The sequence below is a fragment of the Trachinotus anak genome, unplaced genomic scaffold, assembly GCF_046630095.1.
Source record: "Trachinotus anak isolate AG129_WGS33_773 ecotype Australia unplaced genomic scaffold, CSIRO_AGI_Tana_v1 ptg000025l, whole genome shotgun sequence".
In the NCBI taxonomy this organism is placed as follows: domain Eukaryota; kingdom Metazoa; phylum Chordata; class Actinopteri; order Carangiformes; family Carangidae; genus Trachinotus; species Trachinotus anak.
This window is the reverse complement of record NW_027273876.1, coordinates 5,265,864-5,288,660: the sequence shown is the minus strand read 5'-3', so window position 1 is coordinate 5,288,660 and position 22,797 is coordinate 5,265,864. Positions and strand designations below refer to the sequence as shown.

The 22,797-nt window shown below is 42.5% G+C and overlaps 2 protein-coding genes across 11 annotated transcripts in view; one reads left to right on the top strand and one right to left on the bottom strand.

The window, feature by feature from the left end:
* Positions 1–22,797, top strand: part of rpl38 (ribosomal protein L38) — a 374,880-nt gene that overhangs the window by 31,620 nt on the left and 320,463 nt on the right. Inside the window, exon 1 of one of the 5 annotated variants that reach the window (XM_071462783.1) lies at positions 3,000–3,010. The exons of 3 other annotated variants lie outside the window; for them this stretch is intronic. The gene's annotated coding sequence lies outside the window, so the exon portion shown is untranslated. Of the gene's footprint in view, positions 1–2,999; positions 3,011–15,687; positions 15,698–22,797 lie in introns of those variants that run through there. One more of the 5 variants, XM_071462788.1, reaches the window with a different exon arrangement.
* sdk2b (sidekick cell adhesion molecule 2b) overlaps positions 1–22,797 on the bottom strand; it is a 253,404-nt gene that overhangs the window by 103,549 nt on the left and 127,058 nt on the right. The window lies entirely within an intron of this gene.

Sequence of the window (22,797 nt, the reverse complement as noted above, 5' to 3'; positions counted from 1 at the left end):
AATGATAACTGCGTTTAATAGTAACCTTGATTGGTGGTGTATGTGTGTGTTTGTGCATAGTTGTGTGTGTGCATGTGTGTGGCATTTAATGATAATGCAGCATATCATAACGAGAGAGGCTGTTCCTGAATGGAAGCCCCCGGCCTCACACTGCTCAAGGTCATTAGTGCTAATGCCACGCTTTTTGCCATCTGCTGAGATTGTTTACACTTGCCTTGATAATTAGCTTCTAATTAGTAGTGGATGGTGGGGAGTATATGCTCTGTCCGCCTGTGCGTACGTGCGTACATGTTTGTGTGTGTTTGTTTTCAGTAAATATATGATTGTTATTAAGAGAGGCAGGTTGACCTGAGCAATTAAAGATCTGCCTGAGAGATGGAGAAACAAACATTTGAATGTGTGCATCCTTGTGCTAGTGTTATATTCTCATTTAGATAATAAAAATAGGGATGTCACCCTTAAATAAGCAGGATGCATGTCATTCCATATGCAAACATATGCACCAGCTCATCCAAATCACAAATAGCTACTTTCTACATCTGTCTGTGTGTTGTACGAATACACAAAAACTCACTAGGTCCATTTGCGGGTAGCCTGCAAGCACCCCCACAACTCTGGAGGGACTCCCAGATGTCCAGTTCACAAGTCATCTGCTTGTCTCTTCAAGAACAAACAAGACTGTGTCAGAAGCTAGTATATGCAGAAACCAGAGCAGCTTGGTGGACTGCCCTTAACAAGAGCTGTAACCCTACACTTGGCATCCATACACGGTCCAGTCATGAACCAGGTTTATACCCAGTCTTGTTTGGAGGAAAGTCTCTAAATCTAGAGACAATGTGCTAGTTAGCAACACTGCAGGCTGGAAACACCCCACTAATAGAGCCTGTTTGTGCCAGAAACTTCAACCCAGTGACGTGGCATTCAGCTGACCAGTTGTGGAAATATGATCACTCAGTCAGTCAGTCAGCCAGTCAGTCAGTCAGTTTGTTTGCGATGCAAAATGTTCTTGTTTCAATCTATTTCTATTTGACCTCAAAACCTTTTGCTTGCAATACAAATAGTTGAGTTTTTTTCTCTCTTGAACTGTAGCTCTCCAAACTATTTTGATTGAATATTTCTGAATGCAGTGGTAAACATTGCTCTCAAATATTTCATAATTGACCTCACATTAAAGACATAATTTAATTCCTCTCAAATCCATTGCACTTTGGTGGAAAAATGTTTTTAAAGATATTTCAGATTGTCTGAAACTACCTGTATTTCTCATTGCCACTGGGGGTAAGTGAGAGAATATGTTGTTTTTTGTGGTTGCCCCCTGTGGAAGGATAATGTGGTGCAGCAAGACCACAAACATGCTGCACATGTATGTAGTGAAGCTGCTATGAAGTGGGTTTTTAATTAAAAGACAGCAAAAACCACAGTCTGGCCCTCAAATCCAAAGAGACACAATCTGCAGATGCTGACTTCTTGGCAGTTTCTGTTCAATAATTTTCCTTTTTTTCCTTTTCTGCCTCTTTGTTCCTCTCTTTCACGTTGTATCGAGAGAGAACACAGATTCTAATCACTTGATGAGATTACATCTTGTGCCCATGTGTTTGTAACAGAGCATGTGGTTTCTCCTATAATCTCCATGAGCCTTTATAGTAAAACAGATGCCGTAGAGGGAGATGGCCCTAATCCAGTGATGTACTATAATCCACAAGTCCTTCTGAATGGCATCACAAAGGATATTATGTTTCCTGGTTCAGCAGTTGTTACGTGAAGGGAGAGGCAGTGTGGTTCAGGGGGTGCATTGGGGGATGGAGGTTGGGATAATGGATGCAGACCCTGCAATCTGTGCTTGAAAACAATTTCAGTCTAGCAGCTCGCCAAAATTGTTCCTCTTTTAAAACTTGATTCAAACAAGAGACTCATGGATAGGAGGTCAGAGGTCATTTTGCTGGTTTTCCAAGCTCCTGCATGTCTGAGTAGAATCATCTTAAGATCCAGCTGTGCACTGCACCAACAAGCTTCCAAATCAATTGCTGAGAAGACACAGCTCGCACCTTTGTTTTACAAAATAAGGACCAAGAGGGGAATCAGAGACTGAAAGCTTCCTTGGTGTTTGGGTATTTGCTGGAATATCTGAGGCATAGCCTGGAGCCATATGAAAAGTTAAACACGGGGCCGTTTGCTTCTTCTTCTTGTGCAGAATAAGATGTGACAGCCATGAGGATGGAAAAACAAGAGCTCAGAAAAACAGTGCGGCAACACTGGGGGTTGATTAACACGTAGGTATGGTGTAACAGATGAAAGGGCCATAACCTCAAGTCCACGCTGTCACTTTCAGCAAGAGAGCTCGTTCTGTTCTATTAAACAGCTTGAATTGTGGCCCTCTGTGACAGGGTCTGTTCTGTATTGTATCGCCACGTGAAAGTACTTGTCCATCCTTCCTCCAGATGTTGACAAGATTCATCTTGACAGCAGATGTTTCATATTTTCTTTATTCGCAAACCTGAAATGTTGGCTTTGCGAAAATGTGTGGTTGAGGACCAAGACGGATATTCAGGATCATATACTACATACAGCATCTACTTTGTCTTCTTTTCTCTGTCTTCTGCCCACTCCCCTTCACCATGACTCTGGGGCTACAGCTTCCTCTTGACCTGCGTAAAGTGCTGTTCACTGATGCAGCCCTGTTCCTCTAGCAGCTCAGCTCACCATGTGACACTGGTACGCCTCAAAAAAGAGAGTCAATTCCACACTAATCACTCATCTCGGGTAATGGACTTTATTGTCCACAAAGTATGAATCTCTGGCAGATGGTAGCTGATAATTCAGCCTCTCTTATTGTTGATAAGAGGCTTGAAAATTGAGAACAATTCAACGATGAAACAAATCTTTCTTCCTCCCATTTTAACAGGGGGAATGAGAAATAAAAGTGCATTTTCGGGGGGAATTTAGAAATATATCTGACAAAGACAGCATTCTTATCCCAGGCATTAGTAATTGTGATTATATAATAGTCTGAGTGCATCACTTCACTCAAGTGTGAAAGATGAGATTTTAGGAGCAAGTTAAGAATAAAATCTCGCCTGAGGCCCCCTAGAGGCCCAAACCAGCACTGTTCACAGTTCAAAGATGTTATTGGCCCCCATGATCTCCTCTGGACTAGGACTGGGAAGAAGATCAATATTTATGTTTTTGCCAGATCAAAGGATTACAGTTCAAAAATAAACACTGTCCACTGCTTCCATTCCCCCCCCCCCCCCCCCCCCCCCCCCAATCCCTCACCCCCAACACTTTCCACTTCAGTCTTTAATACTTTTTCACCTCAGAAAACCATAGTTTTTCACAGCTCAGCAATGTTAAGCTCGAACTGAGTTAAACACAGAATATTTTTTGATCTCGCCCAAGCCGGTCAACACTCAACTGCAGGCATTGTATTCAGATGTGATGAATGTAACTGAGGCGGAAAAGGTCAAACTCTTCTGATGCTCACCAGGATTGGAGAGAGTTAACACCCATGGCTGGGGGCGCTTCCTTTGGAACAAACGTTTCCTTCAGCCCTCTTCTTACTCTACGCCTCCTTATGTGCTCTTTTAACTTTGCTTTGTGTTTCGCATGTCAAAGAAGGCGATTCTTTATCCTGAGGAAAGATGTGGAGACGAGGAGCAAGGTTGCACAAATATCGAGCAGAAAGAGAAGGGCACCGGGGTCACGGAGGTGAGAGGTTTGCAGAGGTGACGCGTTGCAATATTCAGCAATGAGTGGAATATGAGGGCTTCAGTTATTACAGTAAAGCTGAGAGGATGCTTTAATGTTTTTACATTATTTTATGTTAACTTCTAGTCATTATTTCTTGACACAGAAAGGTCAGAAAGGAATTTCAAGTTCAATTTCCTGAACCATACAAATGGATTATCTTTATAAAATACTTACTGTCTGAAATCATGAATCGTTTTTTTTTTTTTTTCATTTTTTCAACAAAAATCACTGTCAATGACAAATGGAAGACTCTGAGTGGGCAGGTTGTGTATGTGTTTGATTAACAGCTGACATGACAGCGGAGCACAGACAAATGAATTCACAACGGAACTTGCCAAACTATGTTTTATGAGCCTCGGTATATATCTTTGTTTAAATTGTATGAAAAACTGAAATGAAAAATCATATAGTTGTGGTTCTACAGGGAATTCAACGCTGAAGCTACTTACTGTCTGGAAGTCACTGCCCCTGGCCATGTAGTAGTAATAGTTCCAGCACACAGCTCCCTGTTAAACCACAAAGCAGTTTCCTCATGCTTCCACACAATATGTGTGTGTGTGTCTGTGTGTGTTTGTGTGTATATATATATATATATATATATGTATATATATGTATGTTCTTATATATGTATTCATTGACCAAAATTGTAAAATGTCTCTTTAAAAAGCAAGTGATGCACTAGCTTCTGACATGTATCCCCACAGACTGCGCCATTTTAGCTCAGCTTGTCTCGCTGTGAGGAAAGTTCTCATCACTCTTGCTAAATGAAACATCGGGTTGACATAGCAGAACTAATTCCCCTATGTTTAAAAGTCCACAATTATACCAAACTCACTGTCCAATTACGCTGAGACAGGACACTTAGGCACCCACACTTTACACACAGACGAAAGAGAGAAAGAAAAAGCTTTAACAATACTGTGAGATAAGTCCCTGCCTTTCAAGGTGCAGGAACACAATGTAGAAAGACAGGAAAAAAACAGCGAGAACAATTATGTATGCCGAGGACAATATAATAAGACCCCGTGTGGCAGAAAATGTGTTCTCACTGTGAAACATGGTCGCTGACACAATGTGTAGATCAATAGTTGCCCACTGTAGCTCCCTTCATAGGTCTCATCAAAAATAATAACATTGATAGTAATTGTAATGGCCTAGTCACACTAATAATGTCCATAACAATTACAATAAATTACACGCTGCCCAATGCGCAGCTTCTAATGGTCATTGTCCATTTAACAGAATTAATCATGCTGAGAGGGAGGGGGAAGAGTCTGTGTTAGAATGTGTTTAGAGGCCCTGGTGCTAAAAATGGAAGGGAAGCGTCTCTCATCTGTCACCCACAGATAATAGAAACAAGAAATAAATGCATAAATGTATAAATTATGTGCCTCATCTCAAGTTGGCCGGGTGGAGGTCAGCGTCTGTGATCAGGAGGAGGGACTGACATACAACTGAACCAAAGTCCATGGGAAGGAGGGTGAGGAGGACAAAAATGCTAATGGCCTAGGGGCGATGCTTGTAGGGGAAAGTAGAATTAATACTCATTTAATGGACTGTGGCAGAGCACTGGCTGACTAACTGAGTGAGAATGTGAGGGGTCTGTGTGTGTGTGTGTGTGTGTGTGTGTGTGTGTGTGCTTTGTGAAAGACGTCAGAGGCTCAAGGTTTAGGGGTTCTGTGGAGAGCCATTGTGTGTTAGTTTAAGCCTCAGATTTAACCCTGCTGCACAGGGAGCAAGATCAGCTATTACTGTCAGCAAAGTTATTACAGCTACATGCCAGTTGTAGGATTACTCCATGTGCGGTTCTGAGCGAATGTGTGTGAAGAATACCAGTGAGTTTACATTGTGCAAGAGCAGATGTGACAGCACATCATATGTTGTTTGTATGCCAGTGCTGGTGTCTGGGGGGTGAAAACATGTGTCAGAACGCTCGACTCACATATACGGTACGTGTCTGTCTACTTACCTGTCTGAACTGATCTGTCGCGTTGTGTTTGTGCTGCCCTCTGTAGCGATGCTGCCATTACTGGTATACCTGAACAGAGCACAGCTGCACTGACAGCGAAACCATGGATGACTGGGTTCATCACGGGCAACAATCACACATTGTGATGGATGAAGCTACGTGAGAGTGGATGTTTTTCCAGTCTTAAAATAAGAAGTGCCAAATTAGCCTCTGACACCGACTTTAAGAGAAAAAAAAATTATTTTGACTGAGCGTACAGTATGCAGCATGTGCCAGGGTTAGTTTTTTTTAATTTTGCTATAATGTGACGAGCAACAATTCTGCAGTCCATCAGTTTTTTTCAAACCTGAAACCTAGAGTATAAAGACAGTCTGGATTCACACAGAGCATGAGGATTTCATGGAGGTGAAATGCAATCCATGAAGATTTTATGGAGCTCAGCCTCATGCATTTGGCATTCAGAGTTGATGTCCCCCAGTTGACATTTGCTGCATGTATTACTGGTGGTTTTACAGGTGACAAGACGCCCTGGAGTCTGTTAAGACTTGTCAAAGTTTGTAGACTTCCCGCTGACGTACAGCTGTCGTTTCTGTGGCAACTCAGGTGCTTTCACACCTGTGCTTTTTACCCCAGTCAAATCAAACCCTGGTTTATTTCCCCCCTTGGCGTGATTTGTTTTGGCAGGTGTGAAAACAATGATCGCACTCGGGTGTGGACCAAAACAATCCTTTCAAGGAGGCGACCTCGGTCCGGTCCCTAACGAACTCTAGAGTGGTTCGTTTTTGGTGTGAAGGTGCTTTGAACTGGATTCGACCTGCCAGACATTTTTTCTCTGTGTGAAAGCAAACCGAACTCATCAAGTGGATTGTACCAGACCATTCTACCAAACGAACTTTAGGTGTGAAAACACCCTCAGAGATTATATTCCAACATTTTATGTGATTCAAAAGCAGTTGAAAAAATGTAATTCAAAACCACACAGCTTCATAGGTGAGATACTACTGTGGTAATGGTGGCTTGGATTAGGTTGTAAAATTAATACATAATAAAGTATGCATATGTAACAGGTTGATATAAGTGACTTAATTCCACCAAATCATTGCATGCACATCTTTCCTTTGGGAAATTTGAGTGTCATAGCAGCAGTACACTAATACAAGACGGTTTAAGAAGTGGATTAGAATGACAAAAATGAAAAAGTGCAAATCAAGTTAAAATGGTGCAATCATGTTAAGAAAGTGCAGATCGAGTGCAGATCAGTGCAAACAGACGCTCAAGTCCAGCGATTCGGCAGAGGTAGAGGATTTATGAAGTTTGATGGCGGTTGGGAGGAGTGACCTCCTGTCCGGCTCTCAAGCACAGCGAGGCAGGAGCAGCCTGGGACTGACGGTGCTCCAGGGTCTGTGCAGTGTAGGGTGTAGGGGGTGTGACACATTTTCCATGATTGTCTGCAATTTGGTTAGTATTCTGTCCTCAGCCACTTTCTCCACCGTGGCAGACCCGGCCTTTGTGTTCAAATGTTCAACTGTAACTCCACACTTCAATTAAACAGAGGGACTGAGCCATTTCACAGTGGATCTGTTGCAGTGGTGCATGCTGGTTACACATATCTGTCTTTGCTTCTCTGCAATGCTGTGTGTGTGTGCACACTATGCAAGTGTGCATGTGAGAAAAAAACACACTCCACAGTAATTGACTAGATGACTACTTAGTCATATTACTGCCACACCTCCTGACCCAGACTATTTCCTTCCAACAAACCAGTCGACAGACATCACAATCTCACACATACACAGACCACACATATACAGCGCAGACACAAATTATCCTTCCCCAGACTCTCTTCAGTCAAGCACTCTGCTCCTCAGAAGCAAAAATAACAGATCTCCTCCTCAGCTTCCAGGTAAAATGGACTCGACTGTCTTGCCGTGCCGTCTCCCTCCCTCTTTTCTTGTCTCTTATCTGTAGATGTCTTGTCTCCTGCGGCCCTCCTGACTCTTTTCAGAGCTTCTATTTTGAGCGCTGAGTTGCTCCGTTCGATCGCGCTGTCCGTCTGTAGGTCCTCCAGATGACAAAGGGAAACAAAATCTGTCTGTGTACAGTCTCTGTGTGTACATGTGGGGCTTTCTGTGTGTGTATGTGTGTGTGTGTGTGTGTGTGTGTGTCTGTCTGTCTCTTTGTGTTATGTGACTATTTAGACAACTTACACTTACCCAGTTAAAACAGCAGACCGAAACGAGTGTTTCCAGATGGAGACACTGTAAACCACAGGCCCATCCCTTCAACCACAAAGTGCATGCACATACACTCATACACACACATACACACACAGTGAGAGCCTGTCTTGCTGGTGCATACCATATCTCACTCTCCCGCTATGTTTATCTCCAGTGACAACTTTCTAGGCCAGACTATTGTTTCACTGTTTATCTGAACCCCAGGCTCCAAAATCAGCAGCACTATGATTCAGTCTTCCTGCTCCCTTTTATAGACTGTGGGTATGAAGTTGGAGGGAAGGCGGTTTGGAGAGGAATGAAGTGAGGGAGGCAGCATGCTTAGGAATGAGTGTCTTGTTCAAGGACTCTCCAAGGTCTCATCATTTGAAACTCATCAGAGCCTGACAGGCATTGATGAGACGGGATATAAAGAGGTTCTGCAAACGTTAAGCAGGCTTCCATAATCCTCTATAAGGGGAATTTAAAGGGTCAGTTCATCGTCTGCACCTAAATCACAAAAAATAAAGCAACTTACTTTCAGGAGTAGTTTGTTTCTCCAGATCAAAACTTGCTTAGAATTACATGAGAGGACAGATACCGCTTTCATCTCTGTCTACTAAAACCAGTGAGCAATTAGCTTAGATTAACATAAAAACTGAAAGCAGGGAGAAACAGCTAACTTGGCTCTTTCCAAAAACAACAACCCACCTTCCAGCACCTCTGAAGCTCACAAATTATTTGTGTTTGTTTAATCCATACACAAACAGAAATGTCAAAAAAAAAAAACAAGGCTTTACAAGGAGTTGCAAGCTTAGCTGTACTAAACTAAGCTAATTGCTAAGGGCTCTAGCCCTACATTCACTGACTGCTGCTGTGTGCGAGAGCAGCTAACCCAGGATACTCTGTGCTGCACATTTCCCCAGTGTGGGACGAATACTATCAAACTCTCTCAGACTATCTTATAATGTCCTGTCTTATCTTTCATATTTAGTGTGCAGGGCTTTACAAGGAGCTATAGCCATGCTAAACCTAAACCTAGGTAATTGCTAATGGTTTGAGCTTCATATTAGTGTACAGACATGAGTACACTATCAATCTTACTCTTGACAACAAAGGGAGGAAACATAGAGTATAGAGTAAAACTATGAACTATTCCTTTAAGTGTAGTATTATCTAGTCTTGCACATAGTTTTGGTTTTATGTGCTAACACATTTCCACATTTGAAAGTTCTGCTGTTAAAATACTGAAAAAAATGTCTCTAAAAAACAGCAACGAGCTGCGGATAGTCCACAGACCACGCTGTCACCAGTTTTTATAGGGATCTGTCTTCAGTAGCAAGCAGTTCCAGTGGGAATTACCCACAGTGTGGGTCTGTACATTATCCAGAGTAATAACAGCATCATGGAAAGATACACTGCTGGTGAGTTTATAAACTTTTCTTCACCTCCACTGTATCGTTATAGAGGCGAAAAAATACCACAAGTAAGCTACAGCAAACTTCTCAACTTTAGAAACATCTTTTTTCTATTCTCCCCTCTCACTATCTATTTGCTTCGTCTTTTTTTCTGTCTATATTATCTGACACCATTTTCTATTCTCTTACTTCTTTTTCATAACCTCCCTCCTCTTCCCTTGTCTCCCACAAGGCCTCATTGTGGTCTGTAGATTGTAGAGATGCTGCTGCCCTTTGGAATCTCAGAGCTGAGCCAAGGACAACTCCATGAAGAGAAACACTGCAAACAAGGACAAACCACTGCGCACAGTTAACCGGAACAAGCATGATTTGCAGTATGCAAACAGTTCCCCTCCTTTCAGCATTTAAAAAAAGGCAAAAATCAACCACAACTATTAATATGCCCTTTGACGACTTAACTCACAAATGGTAAAATGTTAATAATTGAACAAGGGCAATGCAGCTAATGAGGAATCAACATTAAAATCTTAAGAAGAGAGAGAACAAAATGACTGCTCTCATCTTCCGTGGATGGTAAGCCCACTCTCTGTTCTTGGGGAGCTCTGGTAAGCTTAGAGCCCATTTCGGTCTGTTTCACTTTGACAAAGCGGATGTCCTGAAAATCCCCCCCCCTCCACTCTACACCATCCACGGGTCTAGCTCAAAGCCCCGGCACCGACTAAGAACCCATCAGAAACACCATACATTCTTTTAATCCGCTTCTCCTTCAGCTTTGCCGTTCCTTAGTACAACTCAGAACATGCAAGTGCATTAACTTCTGGCTCAGGCGCTTGGTTGGGGCTGTTTACTCTGTCCAATAGGCCAACAAATAACAGAGATGGCTTCCATTTGTAAACCGTTTTTTGATAATAAAGGCAATTTTGTTACAAATTCCTGTTCCTGCCTTTCCGTTCCTTCAACAGACGCAGAATTGGGCAGATTCTGCTTTGGGAGATAAAGCTTAACCAATAGGCCCCTGAAGCTTAGAGAAAATTCAATACACAGGACATGCTTTACAGATCTGCCGCCATCTTTGGCTGGAAAAACACTGCTGTGCCAGCGTGGACTTCTATCATTCTGTTCACTCATCCTGCCAGCATGGTGATTCATTTCATACACTAAACCCTCAGAGAGCTATCTATGTATATACATCAGCGAGTGACAAAGGATTCATATAGCTGCCATTTCCTTTGGCTTGAGGCCATGCTTCTTTGTGCGTGTAGAGCAGCAGGTATTTTGATTGATTGGAGCCAAAACACACAGGGGAGCAAAACAAAGAAAAGGGCTGTTCCACACAAGATGCACACACCCTGCTGGGTATTTAGAGAAATATTTGGAGAATCTGGGTTTTCACTGAAACCAGAAATATTCAAGGCAGTCTCTGACCTGGGGTGTGATGGTTTGCTTAGGGGTAATTCCTGGATACACATGTTTAGCAGCTCAAGGCTTAAAGGTCCCATATTTTACACTTTAATGGTGTTTTATTTGAAGTGTTGATGTCCATAAGAAAATATACTTGTGGTTTTAAGTACCAAAAACCAAATCTCAACATAGTTTATGTCTCTCTTCTGATTGGCTGACTAATTCCAGAGTGATGGAATGAAAATATAGGAGATTTCAGGTAAACGCTCAGAGAAACCAAATACTGCAAGGCTTGGATGATGGGTCTGGGTGGGCTGGGCTTGGGGCATGACTGAGGGTGGTGATGATTTTGCTGTGACATCACAAAGTTACGGAAGTCCTGATGGCTCGTTTTAAGGCTCAGTTTTGTGTACATTTCTTTGAGGGTTGAGCACTTTGATATTTTCACAGTATTAATATAGAACCTAGACCTGCTTTACAATCAAAAAGACATGGAGATCTCACTTTATACAATATAGGACCTTTAAATAGCTCACACAGTACATTATAGATATTACTGAGTAATGTTAAGAGGCCAACAACCTTGAGGGGGTTTTATTTGTAAAACAATATGATAATCCCTGTGGTCAGTTCACACAGTTCATCTCTTGGTGTGTGTCTGATTGCCAGGCTTCAAAGGCATTTACATGCATAATAAAACTCTGTTCCTTTTAAAGATTAATACAAAAGAAGGATTTGAGTACAGAGTTTAAATCCTTTGCCACCTGGGAACATGTGAAATGGATACAGACACGGTGAGAGAGAATAAGAGAAAGTGGAAATTTAAAAAAATAAAATAAAATAAAATAAAAAAACAAGAACTGACCTCTTCTCGGAGTCCTTGTTAGTGTGGGTCAGTGACCTCACAGCTCCTCCATCCCACGCTGCCGAAACCTTGGCAAGCCCAGTAAAGATGTGCTGGCATCACAGCCGCAGCACAAGAACCAAAAACTGGTGTTCCTCTTTCCATTTGGCCTAATAAATATGCATGCCAATAATCTTTGCTGTAATATGTGGGGCCTTTCCACCTTATTTAAACACCAGGGAGAGCCCTGAGGTGCAACAGGCAAATTAACAGACTAGGATAAGAGGCTAAATGAAAATACAGAAAAATGGCCTGGGGGAGATTGTCCCTGTCCAGTGTTCTGTCTAATCAACGCCGTTAGAGACCTCCGAGTTGTCGGTGTGGGCTCTTGTGTTGATCAACTTTGGGTTTGTCACTGGGATGAATATTCCTGCTGAGGTCTGGTCGGGACGTTCGCTCCCAATCTGTGGCATGACGACGCCATTACATGCGAAAGCAACCATAATGAATTCACATGTTTCACAGGCATTCAGTTGTTTCACACATGTGGATAATTGGTAAATGTGCAGGAGATCACACAAATGTCAAATAAATAGGATGAGGAGGATTTACCTCGGAGCAAAGTCAACTTCCACCCGCTTTCATTTCCTCACGTTTAATCATATCCCATCATCTGCAAGAGGTAAATAAGTCTCCTCCAGGCAGCTTTTTACATTTCACCAATCTGTGTGACTCTAATCCTTCTTTCGATTCTATGAGGGTGAGATCCAAGTTATTTTAGACTGAATCATTCCCATACACAGGACGATGCTGAGACAGAGGGGTATCCTGAGTTTTTTTTTTTTTTTCTTTCAGCAAATGGCCTCTGAGCTTCAGGTTTGCCCAAAACACTTAAGAACTTTATTACAGGCACTTAACCATCGGGCTCGTCAGTGTTGGCTCTAAGTCACAGATAATGGGCACATGCAAAAAACACACACACAAACACACAAGTTATGGTATCATTGTGGTATCGTCATCTGTTCTCAGTCAGCAGAGTAAAACTCCCACAGCATTTGACACAGCAAGATTACAGAGTGAATCAAAGGGTTTTTGTGTCTGGATACAGGAGTGTGTGTGTGTGTGTGTGTGTGTGTGTGTGTGTGTGTGTGTGTGTGTGTGTGTGTGTGTGTGTGAGTGTGTTAACTGTGCGTGTCCTTGCAGACTCCTTAACAAGAGTAATATTGCTGTTATAGTTTTTTTTTCATCACTGTGCAAGGTAAATAAAAGTATCTAAACTATTAGCACACACAGTATCCAAAGAGGAAGTGAGTATGTTTATGTGTTGCACACTGCGTGCCTGTGTGAGTGTGTGTGTGTGTGTGTGTGTGTGTGTGTGTGTGTGTGGATGTCTGCGGGCTGATTTCATTTCTTATTGCTTTTTCCAGCGGTTGCACAGGACAATTAGCATTCCAGTCCGTTCCCCTGGTCTCCTATGAGATGTCTCCTCATTTGAAGATGATACATCCCCTTAAGCATGTGTGTGTGTGTGCGTGTCAGAGAGAGTGAGAGAGGGTGGAGAGACACTCAGTTTATGTTGGAAGGTCAAGGTAGGCAAGCTGAATATGCACAGTCAAGGCTTTGAAGTGTAATGTTAACCTCGGCCCTGACCTCGACCTAAAAAATGTGGCTTCCGCTTCTCAGTCTACAGCGTGGGACAGCAAATGGTTAAAGTACAAGGCAGACACGAGAGTGGACAAACATGAGACAGGTGCAAGAAATGCAAATGTGTTCCCAATGCAAATTGCACAGGGTTTAATATATGAACACAGACTCAAGGTACATAGAAACACACAGACACTTGTGCACCGCACACCCGCATCGACCCTTTCTCCCATGAGTCATCCACTGCACCCTCATTCATCAATATTAGCACTCCGAGTGCGCACACACACACTTGTCCAACCAAAAAAAAAAACACTGGAGCGACACACGCACACACATTTACCATCCTCACAATTACACTGCGGCTTCCTCTATGTCAGCCAAGTAAATGGGCTGAAGGAGGATGTTAGAAGAGCAAAGGACACAGAGCTGCTCCTGCAGCCTCTTGCCAAGCAGTTTGACTTTTAGACTGGCACCCGTGGCTCAAGCTTTTCCTGATGCAACTGAGCCGATGTGCAGTAATTACATTATTTTCTCCTGCACTCTCTCATTTACTCATTTAATTTTCTTTCTTTGTCAGCAACATGCTATTTATTTCCCTTGCTCAGTCTGTCTTACTTGTTGTTCTCTTTTTTATTACCCCCCTCCACCCCACCCATCTTTATATGTTCTCCTCTCTCAGTGCTCCTCTTTCCTTTTCTCTATATTCTACGAGCTTATCCTCCAGTTTCTGATAAAAAAGTAATAAGGGTTCTAATGGCTTCAATTTCCGACCCTCTCCTCTCCTGGCAATCCACTGTGTATTGCATTCCTGAAGATAGCCTTTGTTGTTTCTAAAACAAAGGGCAAATGCGTGTGTGTGTGTGTGTGTGTGTGTTTCACAAAATGGTTGTGACCATATAAATGCAGGTAGGAGTGTGTGTGCGCATCAGAGAGAGAGCTCTAACCGGTACCCTCCAGTGTTTGTGTGTATGTGTGTGCATGCTTTCAGCATTTGTATATTTATGTGTGCAGTTCTCCCCTGTGATTCCACCCCACCACTTAGGCCAGGGGTTTAATTGAATAGTGGAAGAGGTTGGCTGCTTTTGGCTTCAGTGGTAGAAACTACCCATAACCCCCCTCGGGCCATGCTAGTGGCTCGCCCAGGGCTATAAAACTTTCTCTAAAGCAATCCCATGCACGCTCTGGCCATAACAGAGAGTGTGAATACAAGTCTTAATGTGTGTGTGTGTCTGTGTGTGAGGGAAACAAGGGAGAAAGAAAATCACTGAAGGTCAGCGTCGTCCTCCTCATCTGTCCTTCCCTCCTTCCATGCACCATAGATCCACTTTTAATCTCCCTCTGATCTCCCGCCCCTGTGTAAAGAGACCCAATATGTGCCTGGGCTTTGGTCCTATTGTACTCCGTTAGTCAAGACAATGGCTTGTGCCACCACCCAGGATGAATGGGCCTTATAAATACTCCATCTGAAATGGGATCCATTCCCAAGCATCCGTATATGGTCAAGAAAAAGAACTGGTCTGAATGTATTGTGTTTTTTTTATGCCCCCCTTTTTAAGCTTACAATATAAATCTGTCCCGTTACATCCCATCTCCTCTGGGGCCTGTTCAGACATTAATTTGGACACAAACCCTGAGGAATCGTAGCTTGTTTTGTATTTATTTCTGCGTGACATTCAGGGCTTATTTTTTCCAATCCTTGCTTAGATTTTCATAAATCTTTGTTGTCAGAATCTGTGTGAGGAATATGATTCCTTTCCTTAGGTTGACGAACAACCAGTGAGAATCCATAAATGTGAGCGAAAGAAAAATGAGAGCTTAAAAAAATGTTGCGTATGCACAAAGGGTCGATGATGAAAAAATCAAACTGTGTGCATGGTTTCTATGATTAAAGCAGAAATGTTTGTATGGAACACCCTGTGGTGTTCTTACAGGACACTGTGCTGATACACATTTAACAAGGACTCAAACCAGGACCTGGAACCAGTTAGGTACATCCCAGACACTCTGGCTCTGTTTATTCTTTATTTTTCAAGCTTGTTGAAGTGGACGCCTGTAACAGTGAGCAGCAACATGATATTAGTTTTTAATCTACAATAGAAGAAGCTAAAGCTGGTATCTGTACTTCAATTTCAAGGAATATAATGAAAAAGTAGTTTCGTTCCGCCTTCATCACATCTTCTCTTTTTTGATTTTAGAGCTTTTTGCGATATTTCATTTCTTTTTTTTTTAAATTTTGACATTTCTTATGAGATTTTTGGATGTACAAATCAAAAACAGGCCTAAGAACAAACAGACAAAAACATAATTTAATTTTTTTAAGTGAGGTTACAGTTTCTACCTAAATGTGTCCAAACATGGTTCAATGTCATGTTTAGTCAAATTGTACTTTTCTTGAGGGGCGTCAAATGTCTCTCGTCTGGATATTTTTGAGAAACCATTCAGCCCTAAATGAGTCTGAGATGGATGTCACCTCTTCAAAACACTGGCTGACCCCTGCCCTCGTTTCCTTTTTGTATCCATCTGGGGACACTCCCAGGTGAGACAGCCCCTCGAAAATGGTCCTCCCCAACTCACCTCTCCATCTCCCTCCCTCTCTGTTTTGTCAACTATATCCTCAAAATGAGCTGAGAATGAGTGGGATGAGAAGAAAAGGGGCTGCGAGCTAGAGAGAGAGAGAGATGGAAAGAGGAGAGATATTAATAGTGACAGGGCAGAGCTATTGAGAGCCTGACGACGATCCCTCTGCCTCTCTCTTAAGGTGTGGGGACGAGGTAATGGGTTGATGGTGACATCGAGAGATGGAGGGACAGAGGTAGAGAGGTAGATGAAGGGCTAATGCCTATAGATTGTGACCTCTGGGGAGTGAGATGCCATTATTCTGACAGGGTTGAGAGGCCTCTAAAAGCCTGAGGTTCCAGCTCAGATCTAACTACCATTAGTCCCTTGACTAAGCTAGTAGGGGTTTGTCTGGATAAGCGGACCTGACAACCCCCGACGACGAGGTCTCCCTGCAGACCCACTACTCCACCGTGCACCGTTTACTTCAGCCAAGGGTATCTCCGCAGGGATTTGTCTATTTCCATTTGCTTCCCACAGGTGTTCCCATGTCTATGAGTGTCACTATTAGAGTAACAAGAACAGGCTTTTTGTCAAATGATCGTACCATTTTTGTTGAATTAGTGACATGACTTCCAGCAGATTAATATTATATGGCTTCCCAGCATAAGCATCCTGTGTTGCTACTGACATATCTTTTAACATATGCTGAGCACAAGCAAGAAAACATGTAATGAAATATAACATCACACAGTTCCATACATCATCTGGCTTCGAAAAATAATGAAACTATCAGCAAAGCAGACATCCTCTAGAGGCTTATGTAAGCCAGGAAATACATTATATGTGTGTCTTCAGTATCTCAGTATCTTCCGAGCACATCTAAGGCAGCATTTACTTTCATGTAGTATAGATCAGATCGCTTGGATGTTTCATGTTTCCCCATATGAAAACACAAGGTAATGCATAAGTCGCAATGATAAGACACACTACACTGTATCAGATTTTTTTTCTTTTTCTGAAGACAGCAGCGTTATGAATTTCACAAGACATTTTTTTAGCAAGTAAAATTAGACCAGTTAAATAAACCAGCTGACAAAACAATTGAAAGGTAAATTTATTAGGTGCTCTGGAGTTCTCAGCTGTTTCACAAAGCAGATGTCAACTTCTTTTTCCAAGGTCAAGACTGAATTTCTATTTGTACACTCTGAACAGGTGTTTTCAATTACCTCTGCTAATTAGTAAGGTGGAAGTAGGGTGGAGTTAAAGGGGTAACCCTAACCCTAGCCCTAAATCAACCATTCCAATGGAGTCGCCACCATTTGTGGATTCACTCACAGGGGTAAAGTAAATCTGCAGTCATTTATTTGTGTTCTACTTTGGTAAATTCTGAACCAGAGTCCAAAAATGGAGGAAGCTGTAGCTTATCAGTCTTGTTGCTCCATCCACTTTTATTTAATCCCCTCTATTAGAATGTAAACTCTAAGAGAGATGGTTTGCAGACAGTCTGGAGATGGGTCGTACAAATACACCTTTTGAAAAAATTATCATTAAATGTATTGACCAGTGAGCGACTGAGCTGTTGAGCTCATTAAAATGGAAAGCTTCTCCCTCCTCAATAAAACTCTTTACTGAATAATTTTCAATCCTCAAAGCAAAATACCAAGATGTAGTAAATGGCACAGTCCAGAATAAATAGAAGGTGGAGAGCTATTGTGACTGACTAGCACTAGCATGTCCAAGCTGGCTAGCGGGTCAGCAGTTAACTCGCCGGCTACAGTAGTTCAACAACTAGCGAACGTGAGGTGCCACATCCTTCAGAGGAGGCGGTCTATGAAGGTGTGGCCCTTCGTAGCTGTCATGAAGGCCGAACCGGAATGAGATGGTCTGGCCTACGGAAAGCTTCGTGTCGCAAAGAACAACTCCTTGACAACACGTAACATAACAAGTCTTGAGGTTTTATGGTCCCTTAACAGTTGTACCGTTGGCTATTGAGCTGAGCTGAAACCCTGAATACCTATATTTAAAAGTTTAATCCTCAGGCCCTCTGTCATTGATGCCATTTTATTTTCATTACTAGCACGCAATGAATCCACCCGTTGGAGTCTTTGTTGCCCAGGAAAAGAAGGACACATTTGTCAGCTGCATTTAAAGAAGCCTTCAAAATGGGACAGCCTAGTCGCGCCACTGCGACGCGATCGGTCTTCAAACGCAGCCTCCGAAAAATGCGGCCCCTGAATTGGGACACAGCTTATGCCGCTTAGTTTCTAGAACCAACTTATTTCATGAGGATATGTTCCACTCTCTAGTGAACAGGCTGTAAAAGTGTAGGCAAAGTTGTCCCATCCAAGCAGGTGCAACAAAAGCAATGGAAGAGTAAGGGAGATATCAATTATACACAGCTTGTACTGGTTTGTGCACACCCATGCAGTCCTGAGAGGAGGTCAAATTAATAAGTAAAACACCTGAGGATTGTGGATATTTAGGGGTTTTAAGAAATGTAATACAACCAGTTCTCAGATGTTCTTCTAATGTGCATATTTCTTAAGCTGTGCTTTCACTGAGCATATTTCCCTCGCAATATGTATCATCAAAGAAAAAAAAAAAATTCCCTCAGGTTCATTAATGCAAAAATAATCAAGCAAAAAGTTTTACTCAAGAAATCAACAGCACTTTAGCAAAACAGGAATTTAATAGAGGCCAAAACTTTACTTTGACATCTTGTCAAATTTTTTAAGCCCAGCTGTATTGGCATGTGTGCTGTCAGGCTGTGTGGAATAGACAGCAGAATACTAAATGTCACATCTGATGAATGATGAAATTCATGAGGACATTTATTTGGGTGGTTACTGACAGCTACTAGTGGGGTTACTAAGGCAGGGGTGAGACTCCCCTGGATGCTGCATATGGTCAACCGCAAAATAAGATTTAGATTTCATGAGGCAGCACGTGCAATCTCTACTCTTCTGTGATGATTTTTTTTTTTCAACTCACTGCTGTTCTCTAGTGGTGCTCCCGTCCTGGTGAGGAGGAAAATCAGGGCTGCAGATCACCCTTATCATCTGTCTCTGTCAGTAATGGTCCTATCATGTTTGAACAGAGTCAATATTACAGAGACCTATGTTTGAAAACCGGAAACCTATTACTGTAACAGATAGATGAGCCCAGCATTATGCTAAAAGGGGCTATGTACACATGGCTTCTGTATAAAAGCGAATGCAGCTGCAAAAATAAACAGCAGCAGTGTGTTTTACCATTTGCATAATGGAAGAGACTGTAGCTGTCACAGCATCACAGTTTGAGGAGGCATTGGAGAAAACCAAACATAAGATGTAGAGCTCCTAATGCGAAACATGCAGACGATTTGTAATTTATTTATGCACCTTGATCATATGCTGACGGAGGGACCCACTGAGGGCCACACTTCTCCTTTTGTTCACCTCACTAGTATGCCTTTCAAATCCCTGCCAGCTTTTCAAATGCTGCTGCTGCTGCTATCTTCATTCTCGCTCGCTGGGTATGATTACATGCACAAAATGGGAGAGAAATGTATTCCCCTCTCCCAACTTTTCTTTATTTGAAGTGTATTACTCGTTGATGCTTCCTCATTTATTTATTGATGGAGCACAACTGTGTCTGAATTGTGTCTGAACAATGCAGCTGTGGAAACTGTCTCATTCAGACATAAGGAGGTTACCCAGCATCAGTTTCAGAACCGGTGTCGCACCAATTAGAAAAGCAATCATGCATATACTGTACATGGCTAAGAAGGAGAACAAGGGGAAGAAGAAGAATGAGGAGGATGAGGAGGAAGAGAAGAAGAAGAAGAAGAATTCAGCTACGTCCAGAAGAATTGTTAAAAAAAAAATTAAAGGAAAAAAATCAGTAACCCCATCACTTGAGTTAAGTACATGCAAACTTAGTAGCCGTTAAAAATCAATTTCACCTTAATCTGCCGTTCATTATGTAAGCACTGCTACCTCATCCAGTCGCTGATGCTGTGTGTTATAGTGAGTGGCCTCTAACTTGGCAATCAAACAGCATCATGGCCCCTAAACAACTTGCTAAAGAGGAAAGAACAATCACTAATGAAATATCAAGTGATGAAAAAAAAGGGGGGAAAAAAGACTAGGCCAACAGATCCCTTTCACATCTGTTGGTCTACCTCACTTTTGTTTGCACTCCTCCAAGGTGCCAGACTCCGTGCTCAGCTGGCAGAGCAACAGAGCGAGTGAGGCAGCAGCAGGGAGAGAGACAATGAAAAGAGAGGAGAGGTTCTGTGAGGGCCAAATGGCTAGCTGGCCTCAGGCGATGGCTCGGCATCCGCTCTCCAGGAAGAGGCTGTGTGCATTCAGCGGATGGCTTCAATAAGGGGCAAACAACCTTACTCAGAGATGGAATCTCTGTTGATATTATTTTTTGCCTCCCACCTGTGCCTAACTACTGGGGGGTAAAGGCTAAAAGACCTGAGTTTCTTTTACCGTGTGTTATTTGTCATCTATGTTTGGAAATGTAAGCTCCTGTGAAGAGAGAGCAGAGAAGAGGAGAAAAAGGAGGGCAAAATGCCTCTACACTGAACATCAACTCAATCTTCTGTATTTACTATCAAAAGACAAGAGGCAAAATACTGTCAAAATATGTATGCTTGTGTGTGAAACTTGTGAAACTTTTATTGATTTATTCTGACAGAGGAGAGCTTTTAATATTTCAAAGAAATTCAGCACTGCAGTTTCAGTGTGCCTAAAAGTGGAGGAGGTTTGAAGGTTCGATACTGAATAAATCTGGTGCAGTTTTCTGTCAAAGGTGCTGGAGCATCCATGAAAACCTTATTTGTCAGGCTGCTAATTTCCTAGCTGATATCAACAAAAGTGGGATTTTTGAGAAGTCAAGTCTGCACACCTCCGAGCTTCTGGTCTGACACAGAATGCATTAAAATAAATATTTTCCTCTCCTCCTTCCCCGAGCTGGAAACACCACTGACTTATGCAGCTCTTGCAAAATGCAGTGTAGCTTGAATCGCAGTTGGGGACCAAAAATAGGTCAGAGCCAGGCTGTTTATGTGGGATCCGGGATGACAAGTCAGCATTCTCTAGTTATTGTGTTCATAGAATGTGAAAGATAAATCATGCACATGCTTTTGTAAAATATCAATGAACAATTCATGCAATAAAATGAATGCAGACTGAGAATTCCCAATGAATTTCCCACAGAAAATGCTAAATTGTCATGTCACCAAAATAATAAATGTGGTGACATGACTAAAAATAGGTCCAATGAGCATGAATGAACTCCTAATGTCACTGAGAATCCCTGAGTGCACAGGAAAACCCTGGCAGTGCTCAATACTGGCAAGTACAGTAGATCAAAAAAACAAGAAAATAAGCTTTATGGGTTGGAAATCTAGCCCTCACTTTATACTGTTTCCTCTTCACACTTGTCATAATATAGAAAGTGCTTGAGCCAGCATGCTTCACTGACGTACACTTCCTCCCCGTCTGTGTGCCTGTGCCTTGCTGAAAAGCCCTGTCAGGGGGGCCGTCATCACAGTCTATCTCGCCCATTGCGGTTCTGAGGGTAAAAAAACGAAGGATGTGACGGGCGAGAACTCCTCTTCCTCCTCTCCCCTCTACCTCTCGGCTGATCGATATGCCGCTGTAGGGAAAGCCATGGAAAGTTCGGATCAATCTAACTGCTGCTGGGAGCAACTATGAAGGAATGAGGGAGGGAGAGTCAGAGACTGTGAATAAGGAGGGAAAAACAGACAGTGAGAGATGGAGGGGGACTGCAAAAGTAAGATTAACTCACAGAGGCAAAGCAGGACTGAATGCTGCAACATGAGTATAAGGGAGAGGAAGAGGGAAGCATGGGGGTTTGGGATTTAAAACTAAATATTTGAAATGATACTTGCAGAATATAGTTTGACAAATATTGGATGATACCCAAATGCAGGTCCAAGGATAAAAATATTATGAGAGTAACTCTCAAGGAAGCTCATGTCTTTGTCATGTCTGTAGGCGCCTCAGGTGCAAGCTGTAATCATACTGTAACAGGAGCTGTCCGTGGTGCTGCACAGCAAAACACAACCACCTCAACAAGTCTTTTATCCCATATTCAGCCTTCATGACTTGTTTATCCTAAAATGAGAAAGCACTCTGCCAGTGGGAGGAGCGTTTGCACTTGTTCCCGCGCAGAACAATTTTTCTACAGTTTGACAATTTCTTTTAGAGTTAAGTGTCTCGCTACTGCGCTGCTGTGAGGAAAACTTAGCTGTAAAAGCATCTTGAAAAACGAGTTGATTTTACAGAGGAAGCCGGCTGAAAAAGCTCATCCCATTGGCAGATTTTTTTCTTTGGAGCTTGTTCAAAAATATAAAAAATAAGACCACTCAATAAAATACAGAATGACTGTGTGAAGACAGGCCGAGATGGAGCGTGGAGATGCATGCAGACTTTATTGCAGTGAGCCTAATATGGCACTGTCTCACACTGACTAATGCCAGCGACACTGCCGACACCTTTTGATTTGACTCTACAGTGTACACAGTGTGTCCCCAGTGGTTAGCTGAATTGAAACAAGCTCCAGTGTCAGTTTGTTTGCCTGATAAACCACAGCTCTTGTATGATGAATGCAGTGTGTAACATATTTAGTTACGTTTCTCTTGTTTACTTGGTCTGGTTCTCATTATTGTTTCTTCAGGAGGGAGGGGGCAGGGGGGTGGGGGCAGGGGGCTGGGGGTGTGGGGGGGCTGCCCACATTTATTTACTTTTGTCTGGGCCAAGAACATCTCTATTGCAGGGACAAAACACCCAGTTTCATGCACTACTGGTGGAAGAAATGTTGGAGGACAGAAGGAGACACACGCCTTCATGTCATCACCGCAGCTGTGTTTTTAGTGGGATCTGAAATACAAGGCTTCAGCGCAATTGGTATCCTGCAGATCTCAATGCAAATGTTGTAAGCAAGAGATGTATTTACTCTAATTTACGCAATCAGCGCACTCAC